The 12,509-nt window shown below is 44.4% G+C and overlaps 1 protein-coding gene across 1 annotated transcript in view; it reads right to left on the reverse strand.

The window, feature by feature from the left end:
* Positions 1-12,509, reverse strand: part of LOC126203955 (uncharacterized) — a 253,425-nt gene that overhangs the window by 187,678 nt on the left and 53,238 nt on the right. The window lies entirely within an intron of this gene.

The raw sequence follows: 12,509 nt of genomic DNA on the forward strand, positions 1-12,509 counted from the left end.
AGCACTTGCCCGCGAAAGGCAAAGGTCCCGAGTTCGACTCTCGGTCCGGCACACAGTTTTAATCTGCCAGGAAGTTTCATCAATAGTATATTCCTGGACGGGCTAAAATGATGATAGTAAAATATTTGTATCTACCTGTGCGGGAATCGCGAAACGTGCGAGCATAAGGAATGTGGACAACGTGACATGTGGAATTCGGTCCTAGAAGCGTTTATGGTAATCGGAATTGTTGAGGCGATTGCTCGCTGTAAGCGGGAAATGCTGCTTAAAGTCCCGGTGCGGCCCAAAATTTTGTGTCTCACAAACAGCTGGTGTCAGTACGTATTCTCAAATTGCGAATCCATTTAGTAACTTGTAGCATAGTAGGGTCTATAGAACTTTTAAGCAAATTCTACCTGTTCTCAAAGTAGCAGGCAGTTTCACTGTATTCCTAAACAGTCAGCCAGTTGTAGAAGTGAATAACTTTATCCAGCTAATTCCCGTACTATCTAGTGATACGTGTCACGGCTATATTATAGTTTTATTTAAGCGTGAGGAAGGGTCGTGGCCGAGCGATTCTGGGCTCTTCAGTCCGGAACAGCGCGCCTGCTACGGTCGCAGGTTCGAATCCTGCCTCGTGCATGGATGTGTGTAATATCCTGAGGTTAGTTAGGTTTAAGTAGTTCCTATGTGTAGGGGACTCATGACCGCAGATTTTAAGTCCCACAGTGCTCAGAGCCATTTGAACCATTTGATTTGAAGGGGCGTGAAAGAGCATGTAGACATGTGTGCTCACATAGTGATATTTGTTATCCATTTAAAATATTAATAAGCAACTTTTGTCTGTGTTATCATTGCCAGACAGTGTTTCAGATCAGTAATGTGTCTCTGTGAATCGTTTTCCAAATAAAACTGTTTATGGGGAAGTACTTTACTCTCATTATGGATTTAGTTCATTGTGAATGTTTGTTGCTATTACTCGTCACCTGCTATTTCATTGACGATTATCATGTAGATAACAAAAATTCCGTCTTCTGCCACTCAATCTTTATTTTGTCTCTAACCAAACATGTTTCACTTATTCATGCTAGGCAGTCCACTGGCTTCCATTCTTCTATTATTTTGATGTATCCATTGCTGCTTCTGTAGGCACTACATGCACACAGACTAAGTTTTAATTGATAGTACGCCACATTCACGCATTTTATAGAAAATAAAAACTGCTGATGATGCCCAGTATGAAAAGGTGAAACGTGTGTGGTTAAAATCAAAATAAAGAACTCTGATAACCATACTGTTGAGCGCCCTGGAATAATCGTCGTCTTCGTCGTTGTCGTCGTCGTCTTCTGTCACAGCATCATCTGTTTTCAAGAACGCTGCTACAAGTCCTCGTTAGAGGCTAGTATGTTGGCGATACCCATATCATTAGTAGCGTGTTAGTGCCGAGGTAAGTTGCTGTTTCACCCGTATGCAGAAATCTGAGCAGAGCGGAGCGCTGGAGCGTCCCATTAATTTAGGGGCGTGCCTCGGCTCGGTTCGCGCGCCGCTTGACCCTGCGGTGATTAGTTTGACCCCGGCCATCGGCGCGTCTTTGTTCTGCGCGCGGCCGCCGTCACCGGGCGGGCCCCTCCACCAGATGGAATGCGGCTCCGCGATTTTGGTCAGTGGTCCCTCGTCCCCAGGCCCTGGGTCACAGGGAGCGCGCGCATATATTACCGCCTCGTCCTGGGAACGGGATGACGCCTGTACAGTTTCCTGAAAATTATACGTCCCGTTCTTGTGTGCACGGTTGCTGCTACTGCTCGCGTTACAAAATATTGTGATTGCTTTGTTTTTATCGTCACCAACGAAATTTGTATTATAGTCGTACGGGTCATTTTTACTAAAAAGATTAAGTGGATTTACCATTTCTTTCTTCGTAACTTGCTACTTAATGAACTTTGCAGCCCTATTTATGAGCTCTCCGTGTCAGCAGTGATAGTGACAAATTCTTGACATCAATGTTCTGTCCAGTGTTAGTCTCGGGTAGTGTATTTAAAGTGTCCGCCGCAGGTAGCCCATTTTTTTTATTCGGGAGGAATGCGGTTGTAACGATTTTTCCTTATTTTAGTTTATTTTATTTAATCTGTTGCATTATTCCATAATGCTCTCTTTCAGAGCGTAGGCGAAGCTGACTCGAGTGCGTCAGTGCCAGATAAAGTAATGAGAAGTGACGGAAGCTGATTGATGGAAACCACAAGAAAGCCCTTCCGATAAAAATGTAATAAAATAGATAAAAATAAGAAATAACTTTTGACCAGCGAAACTACTTCCGTCCGGCCATGTCTGTGGGTTCTTCGATTGCTCTGGGAGAAGGCTTATGACGCTACAACTTACATAAATGAATAAAAGATTTACTTAACTTTGACACACGTCTTTGTCACAAGAGTAGTCGATAATTTACGACTGTCATTGACTTGCAAAGCGTTACTTGATGCACTAATTAACAAACTGTTGTCTTGCAGTACAGTGTTAGCCTTTTAAATGAACGAGTCCATCAGATACTTCAGCTATCACTATCCTACTCGATGACGTTGACTGCTGTAGCTGAGGTCTCAAACTGGGACAAAGCTCTTGCTGCCTCGACTGTATCTACATCTACATGCATACTCTGCAAATCACATTTAACTGCCTGGCAGAGGGTTCATCGAACCACCTTCACAATTCTCCATTATTCCAATCTCGTATAGCGCGCGGTAAGAATGAACACCTACATCTTTCCGTGCGAGCTCTGATTTCCCTTATTTTATCGTGGTGATCGTTGCTCCCCATGTAATTCGGTACCAACAAAATATTTTCGCATTCGGAGGAGAAAGTTGGTGATTGGAATTTCGTGAGGAGATTTCGACCCAACGAAAAACGCCTTTCTTTTAATGATGTCCAGCCCAAATCCTGTATCATTTCTGTGACACACTCTCCCATATTTCGCAATAATAGAAAACGTCTGCCTTTCTTTGAAGTTTTGGGATGTACTCCGTCCGTCCTATCTGGTAAGGATCCCACACCGCGCAGCAGTATTCTAAAAGAGGACGGCGAAGCGTAGTGTAGGCAGTCTCCTTAGTAGGTCTGTTACATTTTCTAAGTGTCCTACCAATCAAATGCAGTCTTTGGTTAGCCTTCCCCACAACATTTTCTTTGTGTTCCTTCCAATTTAAGTTGTTCGTAATTGTAATGCCTAGGTATTTAGTTAAATTTACGGCTTTTAGATTAGACTGATTTATCGTGTAACCGAAGTTTAACGAGGTCCTTTTAGCACTCAATGTGGATGACCTCACACTTTTCGTTATTTAGGGTCAACTGCCACTTTTCGCACCATTCCGATATTTCTTCTAAATCGTTTTGCAGTTTGTTTTGATCCATACAATATGTTCGGAAATTCTCGTTGCGAACTTCTAGAGCTTCCGCAGACTTACTGTTTTCGTGCTACAGCCGTTTGAAAACAGTAGTTGTGCAACAGGGTTGTCATGGGAGATGGCCGGTTACGTCGGATCAGCTGATGTCATCTGGGGTCCTACCCCTCTGGCCTAGTTGGAGCCTGATTCACGTGTCTTTGAGTGTTACAGCAACATGGTTGAGTGCACCTTTGCAGAATACACCGACGTTACTCCTCTGAATGGCGAAGCTGACGATAGCGGAAGAGCTGCTCGTCGCCTTTATCAAGATTGTTGTCCACAACGTCCGACCCCATCGCATATTCTTTTTGCCACAATTACGCAACATCTTCGAAAAAGGGCGCCTTCACCGTCAGCAGGTGTGACTGTGGTGCTCCAAGGAGAATCCGCACACCCGAACTAAGAGAGGCCGTACTGCATCACCTTGAAGAGAATCCGTCTACGAGTACACGAGACAATTTATTTGTCTATTAATGAGTGGAATTATAAAACAAGTGATGTATTGGATCATCTAATCAATTACTTGTAAAAGTGGTTGCATTACCAACTGGTTTTCAAGTGTTTGTAACATGGGAATTTTACGTTTCCGGACTTGGGTTCCTGTTCAAAATATAGTCTGCTCGCTCCCCTCTAAAAAGTCCTAGAAATCTGTAACTGGAATTTCCGAACATTCTATACTGATCTAAGCGTGAGGGTGCTGCTATGCTGGGAATGAAGGCCTGGTCTTCAGGAGTGCCTCGCCATACATCGTTGCGGATTGCTATGAGAGCTCGCTGATGTCCGTGGTATCCGATTCACATTGCCAACTTTGTTTTGGCAACGCGATCTCTGTATGATACCACATTACTGATGACCAGAAATGTAAGAGTTGAACTGAAGTTTATTGAAAGAGCCCAAATTGGTAACGACAAGGAGCCACACAGGGTAGATAAAATTAAAAGAATGTGCAGAAGGAGCGTCGAATAAAATGTTCTCGCACTGCAGCATGGTCAATTCGTGGATTTTTCCTTAATGGGAAGCCTGGAACAGGGTCCGTTGAACCTCACGGTGCCATTTCGGGTCTGCTCGAATCAGTAGTAGTGGCTCCAAGGTTTGGAAAGCCGACAACGACCGGGAGAGCGGTGTGCTGCTAACCCTTTGCTCTTACACACCGCATTCGAACGACGCCATACGACAGAATGACACGGCGGCCGTTCGTCATCGCGCAGTTCTCTGGGCCTAATCAAGGAGATCAGTTTTTTTTTTAGTGTGTTGAAATACACGATGCCACGTAGCAGTTGCACTGCCCAGCGACAAGCAGATCTTCCCTTTTGCTTTCGCCATGGAGGAAGACCACACGGCGTTTCTGAAAAATTTAGCGACAATATAAACGCAATTTGATAAAAATTGTGACAGTCGCCGTGAATATACAGTTAGCTGGACGTATACGAAACGCAGATGTAAGGACTAGTCTAAACGAATTCCGATTGCAAATCGTTACACTGTTGAAATTTCCATCCAGCTTTAGGTTTTTCGTATTGCCATGAACCGCTCAGGACGAATGCCAGAATGGTTCGTTGGTAAATAATGCGTCCATTTCCTTCCCTGGCCTTCGCTAGTCTACGTGTACATCTATTGCTCCACAAGCCACACAGTAATGGAAAGTATTTCTGGTACCACTTACACACTCTCTCTCTCTCTCTCTCTCTCTCTCTCTCTCTCTCCCCTCTCTCTCTCTCTCTCTCTCTCTCTCTCTCTCTCTCTCTCTCTCCCTCCCCTCCTCTCCTCCTCCCCCCGCCCTCTCGTCCCGCTCCCTCCCACCCTTCTCCCTATTCCATTTGCGAATGTCGTCTGGGAAGAATGATTTTGGTAAACCTCCGTATTAGCTCAATTACTCGGATTTTATCGTTTTGGTCATTTCGCAAGACTTAGGTGGGAGATATTAATATACAGACCGGCTTTCCAAGAAAGTAGTCTAGCAGGATTTGAATAACATACGTGTGCAAAGCACCTGTCTAGTAGTGTTTGCCACTTGTGGTTGATGACAATTTCCATAATGCCATCGTTAGACTACACGACCGCCGGCCTTCGTCGGTTGGTCCCCATCTCTCGTATTAATCCAACCTGGAAGGGTCGGAGGCTGATGAGCAGTACTCAAGAATCGTTCTAATAAGTGTTTTGCAAGCCACTTCGTTCGGAGATAAATTGCATTTCGCAATGAATCTGTTTTTCGTAGAATCTGCTTCATGTGACCATTCCACTTTCGCTCTCTCCAGATGGTTACTCCTAGGTATTTTATGGTAGTTACTGTTCCCCAGCGATGTGTGTGTGGTACAATAGTGGATTTCTTCACATAATTAAGCACACTACGCTATATCAATCAGGGTCAAGTACCAGTTCCTGCACCTGTCACCAATCCTCTTGCAGGCCGCGCTGCATTTCGCTGCGCTGCATTTCGCTGCAGTGTCCTGGCTACCTCTTCTAGGCACCCTCAGCATCTGCGACCACGTTTACAGCTTCCGACACCATCTATTACATCATTTATACATACTGTAAACTGTAATGGTCCTGTCACACTCCCTTGAGGTACTCCTGAAATACCTTTACACGAGTCTCTGCTGATTTTGTTTCGTTAATAGCAATGTGTTGAGCTCTATCTGCAAGAAGACCCCGGATGCAGTCTCATATCTGTTCTGATACTAGGTAAGCTCCTATTTTGTTCAGTTTGAGCTAATGACTCATCTCTGATGACCTTGTCGTCGACTGCCACATCTTCATCTTTTTTTCTTTTCATTTATTAAGGCTGGAAACGCAATGTAAGAAAAAATTCATTAAATAGTACCTGTTTACAGTTTAATTCTTTTTGTTCTTACTTCGTGTTATTTCCCTCATTGGCAGGTAAGCAACGAGCCAGCTATCTGATGGTTCAAATGGCTCTGAGCACTATGGGACTTAACATCTGAGGTCATCAGTCCCCTAGAACTTAGACCTACTGAAAAGTAACCTACTTAAGGACATCACACACATCCATGCCCGAGGCAGGATTCGAACCTGCGACCGTAGCAGTCGCGCGGTTCCGGACTGAAGCACCTAGAACAGTTCGGCCACCGCGGCCTGCAGCTACCTAAGTCCAATCATCATCATCTCGTGTGGCTCACGTTCTGGTGAAAGACTTTTGTTATATTTCCCATAAGAAAGTGTAACCAGAATAAAAATGAAGTGCTTGATTTACTGTGTCTCAAATACCAATTGTTCTGAGCTGGGAAAAGCAGAAAGACTGCAGTAGGAGTGAAAATGATTGTCTTTAGTTTTCAGTTAAGATATGATTTGAACAAAATTCCACTGCAGCTGCTTCTGCGCATTTTGCCATTATTTTTTCCCGTTGTGATGAAACCAGACCCAAGGATCGTTGCAGGGGAGCGATAAACTGGGAGATGGTTGATAGTGTTAAAAAGTAGTACGAGTATAATGCGGTGAAATATGTCGCAGTGCTCGACAAGAATAATCGGACTTCGAACAACAAACAATTTAGACTCCACGTTCTAAGAGAAAAGATTTAAGTATGCATACGGTAGTACGCCGATGGTGCGTAATCGTCACATCACCGAATTTCGTTTCTTGGCGGAATTAAGCTGCTGAAACTTGCACAGACAATTAGTCACACTTAAGGTACACATTCCATAAATAATACGCCACTGTAATTCAGATCAAGATTATTATTTATAATTAATTTAGAGAGGCGGGTTGTTACATGCATCTTGGCAGAAGAAGAAGAAGAAGAAGAAGAAGAAGAAGAAGTGGGAAGTAAGTAAGACTCTAAGGAATTTCTTTTGTTTTATATAAAAGAACGAGTTTAAGCTAGCGATTCTAATACATCGAGATAAATGATATACATATATCTCTGCATACTATCTCATTAAAGGACAAAAATTAGTGTATTACACTTCCTGTGTGATTAAATTTGCCGGCCACCGTGGCCGAGCGGTTCTAGGCGCTTCAGTCTGGAACCGCGCGACCGCTACGGTCGCAGGTTCGAATCCTGCCTCGGGCACGGATGTGTGTGATGTCCTTAGGCTAGTTAGGTTTAAGTAGTTCTAAGTTCTAGGGGACTGATGACCTCAGATGTTAAGTCTCATAGTGCTCAGAGCCAATTGAACCATTTGATTAAATTTTGGTGCCATGTCTGTATATTAAATCAACTTTCAGTGTCTTTTGTGGGTTTGTGATCGATGCCTGTGAGTGTGTAATGTAATGTAATGTAATGGTCTTGTTCTTGTTAGTCTTGGGACTAAGGAGAGAGAGAAGTAATCGCGGGGAAGCTGCTATTGGTACATAATCTACTGCTTATGGACAGCACCATGGAATCACGAATCTCAACAGACCCGTTTCGGAGTACGGTACATAGTCTCAAAAGTATGATGCACCGTCACACCACAAACAGCTGTCAGAACTTTGAGAATTTTAGCCGTCGTAGTGGTCTAAACTGAAGAAGACGTGCTCGTACAGAGCAACCGTCCAAGCCTGCGTCTGAGAAGTCGGACTGTGCGTTCGAGAGGCCCAGCGGGAAAATGTCTAGCTCGAATAAAATAAAACAGCTCTGCAGGGATCGTCTTCCTTGCACGTGGCTGGCGTGACATAGCGGTATCGACTCGCTCACGTGGAGGTGCGCGGTGCCTCCTAATCGCCGCTAGCGGTCCGACCGCGAAGGAGGCCGTGCTCGTCTCGGCTTACGCAACCTGCCAAGCGCGCCGGCGGGCGCGATCTGCGATCTGGAGGCAGGCAGCGCCAGCACCGAGCCGTGCCGTGGCGTCGCACTGTCTGCCGTGGCCGTAGCAGCCGCTGAGGCGCGCCGCGCATTCCGAGGCGCCGTGACGTCACCACCAGCAGGTGGCACGGGCGCCGGCGCGGCGGTGCCTGCGCTGTCGCAAGCCCGCCTTACACCAGCCACTTTCTTCCCTAAATAGACTTCTCCAGGTAGGTGCTCGTGAGATGCCAGAGCGTAGAGCCGGCCGCCAACCACGTCGACAGTAGGCCGGTAACGTATTTGATCAGTTACTTACAGCGCCCCAACACCGTGAACTTTTTGTTTTCATTCTTCCATTTTGTTTGGATCACAGAACTCGTCTAATGTACCTCACCTCCACAAGCTGGATCTATTTTTCAACTATACGTGGCACACATATCACTTGCCGTGTGGAAGAAGTACTGAGGTAAGAGCCACTTACCTTCCAAAGGGACTGGGGCGGTAGTGGAGAGAAGTCACACAGAAAATCAACTCAGAAACGTCTGGAGCAATGTAAACCTAATTTTATATGTCCATGGCTAATTATTTACTTAAAAATACTGTTGGGGTGATATACCCATACCACTCCTAGGATAGGGCTGGGGACGAGAAGCCGTGACGTTTAAAATATTCGATGAATGATATTTGTACAGAATCCGTAATTTTCGGAGTCTTTACGTTCATAGATGACTGCCCCTACGACGTTACAGCCCATGGGTTTAAATATAAAGGTAGTACGTATCAACGCGTCATTGTAACGTTTGGTGCAATTTCTGCCAAACTTCATGCAAGCATCACATCATTTGCTGTCTGGAAAAAAAAAATGCTGTGACAGTATGACATTCTTAGCACCTCAATGGCTGAAGCTGGAGGTAAAACGTGGTGAAATAGGGGAGGCAGTGGAAGAACGGCCCGCTTGACGTTTGAAACAAATTTTTGATGTCTCGGTGTTGAAAGAAACTCGTCGGCTGATGACATACTGGGGCGTCCAGGACGCTCGTCAACTCAGTCTTCGCGGTCATCTTCGAACGGCTTATACCACACATAAACACGTATTCCACCCATAGCAGACCCGCAACAAGCAGCATTTAAAATATCTAAAGCTTTGTTGCAGTTTTATTCCGTTCTTAAAGGAAAATTTAATATAAAATCTCTGATTCATTTTTACACAAAATAAATAATCACCGATACTAGCAAAACAGGTCTAACCTTTTTTCATAGCTGTAAACAGACCAACAATCCGATATAACTAACACCATACAAATATTTTTGAGACATTTTTGCAGAATAACGAAAAATTGGTGTGATTCTGATTGAGACAACACTCGAAATTATTATATGCCCGTTATTTTTTGAACACACCTGGACACAAACAGGGCGACTTTCCGATGCGAAAATGTGTCTGCAGGAAGTACAGGTAATTGTCAGAAAAACTTTCCTCTTCCATTTTTTGTTTGGCCGATGGTTTAGTCAGTAATCAACGTGAAAGTGTTTTGATTATGAGAGCGACCTACCGCCTGTGGCGGAAACGGACAGCCGCACGGGAGACGTTGTGGCTCGTGTTGAAAATACCCGACAAATTTGTTCACGGAAGAGTACCCTACATTAACTCAAATACGAGGGTAATTCAATTATTACCCGCAAAGTAGTTATAAAATTTTATTGTAATCAAATAGGAAACTTACAAGAACATCATTTTTCGACACAGTCTCCTTGCGTTTCAACGCACTTCGTCCATCGCTATACAAGCTTCCTGATGCCCTCTTAAAAAGAAGGTTCTCCGTTGAGCTGCGAGGCAGGAATGCACCGCTTCTTTCACTGCTTCGTCCGAGGCAAATCCACGGCCCCTTAATGCCTGCTTGAGTGGATCAAACAAGTGATAGAAGGGGCAAGATTGGGACTATATGGAGAATAATCCAGTACATCAAATTTGAGTTTCTGGGGCGTTTCAGCAGTGTGGACAGCAGTATGCGGGAGGGCATTGTCGTGCAACAACACAACATCCCTTGACAGCAATCCTCGGCGGTTGTTTCGAATTGTAGGCTTTAGCCTGGCAGTAATCATCTCAGTGTAATGTACACTGAACTTTTTCTTGCACGGCGTGGACGTTTCCATTCCATACTTGCCGTTTTCTGTGCGGCTCGTGATGATGGATCCATGTTTCGTTACCAGTAATGAACCTGTCTAGGAAGTTATCCCCTTCGTTACCATAGCGATCCAAATGTTTTTTGCAGATGTCCAAGCGCGTTTGTTTATGCAACTGAGTTTTTTTGGGACCCATCTTTCACAAATTTTATGAAAACCAAGTATGTTGTGGATGATTTTGTAGGCAGAACCGTGATTAATTTGCAGACGATGTGCCACTTCGTCAATAGTTAATGGTCTGCCTGAGAGAATCATTTCACGTGAACGCTCAATGGTCTCTTCATTTGAGGCGGTAAATGGTCGTCCGGCTCCTTCATCGTGCGTAACACATGTGCGACCATTTCGGAATTTTTCAATCCATTCGCAGACACTTCGTTGTGGCAAAACACTGTTCCCGTACTGTACCGAATGTCTTCGATGAATTTCGGCTCCTGATACCCCTTCCGACCACAAAAAAAAACGGATCACTGAACGTTGCTCTTCTTTGGTGCAAATAGACAGCGGAGCAGCCATGATTAACAGCACGGCAGCCATAGCGAAACTAACCTAACAGCTTGAAAATTGCAAAGATATAACAACAAATAAACAAAGCATGCCCCATCAACGTGAAACGCCGGTACTACCAAATTAACAAAAATATAACTAAATTGCGGATAATAATTGATTTATCCTCGTACATTAGCCTAGTAGTTGTGCCACCCAAGCTAGCACGAGACACAGTGTCTCCCTTCCTATAACGCTCTTTCGTTTGCTTCACATATGAAACGTTCGCAGTATTTTGCGATCGACATGCTTCTTTCATACGGTGCGGATCCATGAAATCATCATCATCCTATTCCTTTATCCAGCAGCTATGTGGGATCGGCTTGACTATTATCGGATTTGGAATTGTAAATTTCACATGGTAGCCGGATGCTTACCATGTCGCTACCCTTTTACCCCCCTCTCTCTCGGGACGGAATTTGTTTACCCCAATTGTCTCAGTCTAGTGTTAGCCTTGTGAGAGTGTGCGAATGGAACACCGCCTAAAAGCCACTTCCAGGTTGGCTGGCACACAACCCCTCGTCGTTAATCTGCTGGCTGGATTCCACCCGGTGGCCGGCGCGCTCTTCCGAATCCCGGAAGCAGAACACAAACGACAATCCATGATATCTTTGTTATGTGATAATTTTTTTAATGAATCGCTTTGTTATTCCGATGTGTCGTTTATAAGCTAGAAAAAAAGTAGCGATAGCTCCGTAAATAATTGTTTGCATGAGATTCCTTTCAACATTAGCTGTAGGTTGTTCGGTTACCGGTACATATCGATAGGTCCCCGTACTATACACGCTCACGCACACAGGTCCATAGGTCCTTTTTTTTCATACTCGCAGTTGTCTACTGTAATGGAATAAAGTCAATCGCGCAGTAAGAAATGTAAGGTACCAGTGGGTATCGGTAACTCCAGTTGGGTGTAAAAAAACTTTGTATAGCCTATATTCATTTTCATAAAAAAATTAGTTGTTTCTCATTTTAGGATTCATATTGCATAGATTTGAATAAATTTTTATTAATTTTTTCGAAGATGTCTAGCGGTTATCACGGACAAAGTTGTAAACGCTTTGATTTTATATTATATCTCTGTTCTTCTTTGCTGGTGACAGTCTCGGCGGTAGGTTAGTTGTAAATGGCGCCGGCCGGGGTGGCCGAGCGGTTGTAGGCGCTACAGTCTGGAAGCGCGCGGCCGCTACGGCCGCAGGTTCGAATCCTGCCTCGGGCATGGATGTGTGTGATGTCCTTAGGTTAGTTATGTTTAAGTAGTTCTTAGATGACCTTAGAAGTTAAGTCCCATTGTGCTCAGAGCCATTTGAAGTTGTAAATGGCGGGAATATGATGTAAATGGGCAGTCTTGGCGGAAGAACTGTTACGGAGATTGTTTTTGTAACACTGCTGAAGGGGAAGTAGTTATTAAAAGTTCAGTGTGTGCTGTTATAAGTGAATATGGTTGTTTCGAAGCTCGGAAACGTCAAATCCCAAAGAAGATAATAATATGAAGGATCCGATGCAACTTAAAGTAAATGATCAGATTCTGTTGTGAAGACAGATCATTGATCATGAATCACTGAAGACCCCATTGCATTGCCATATGCAGATAACGGAATTGGAATGCAGTCCCGCTGGATTGCGGCGTTTGCTTATTTTGCGCAGCACAA

This window comes from Schistocerca nitens, chromosome 9, assembly GCF_023898315.1.
Source record: "Schistocerca nitens isolate TAMUIC-IGC-003100 chromosome 9, iqSchNite1.1, whole genome shotgun sequence".
Lineage (NCBI taxonomy): Eukaryota > Metazoa > Arthropoda > Insecta > Orthoptera > Acrididae > Schistocerca > Schistocerca nitens.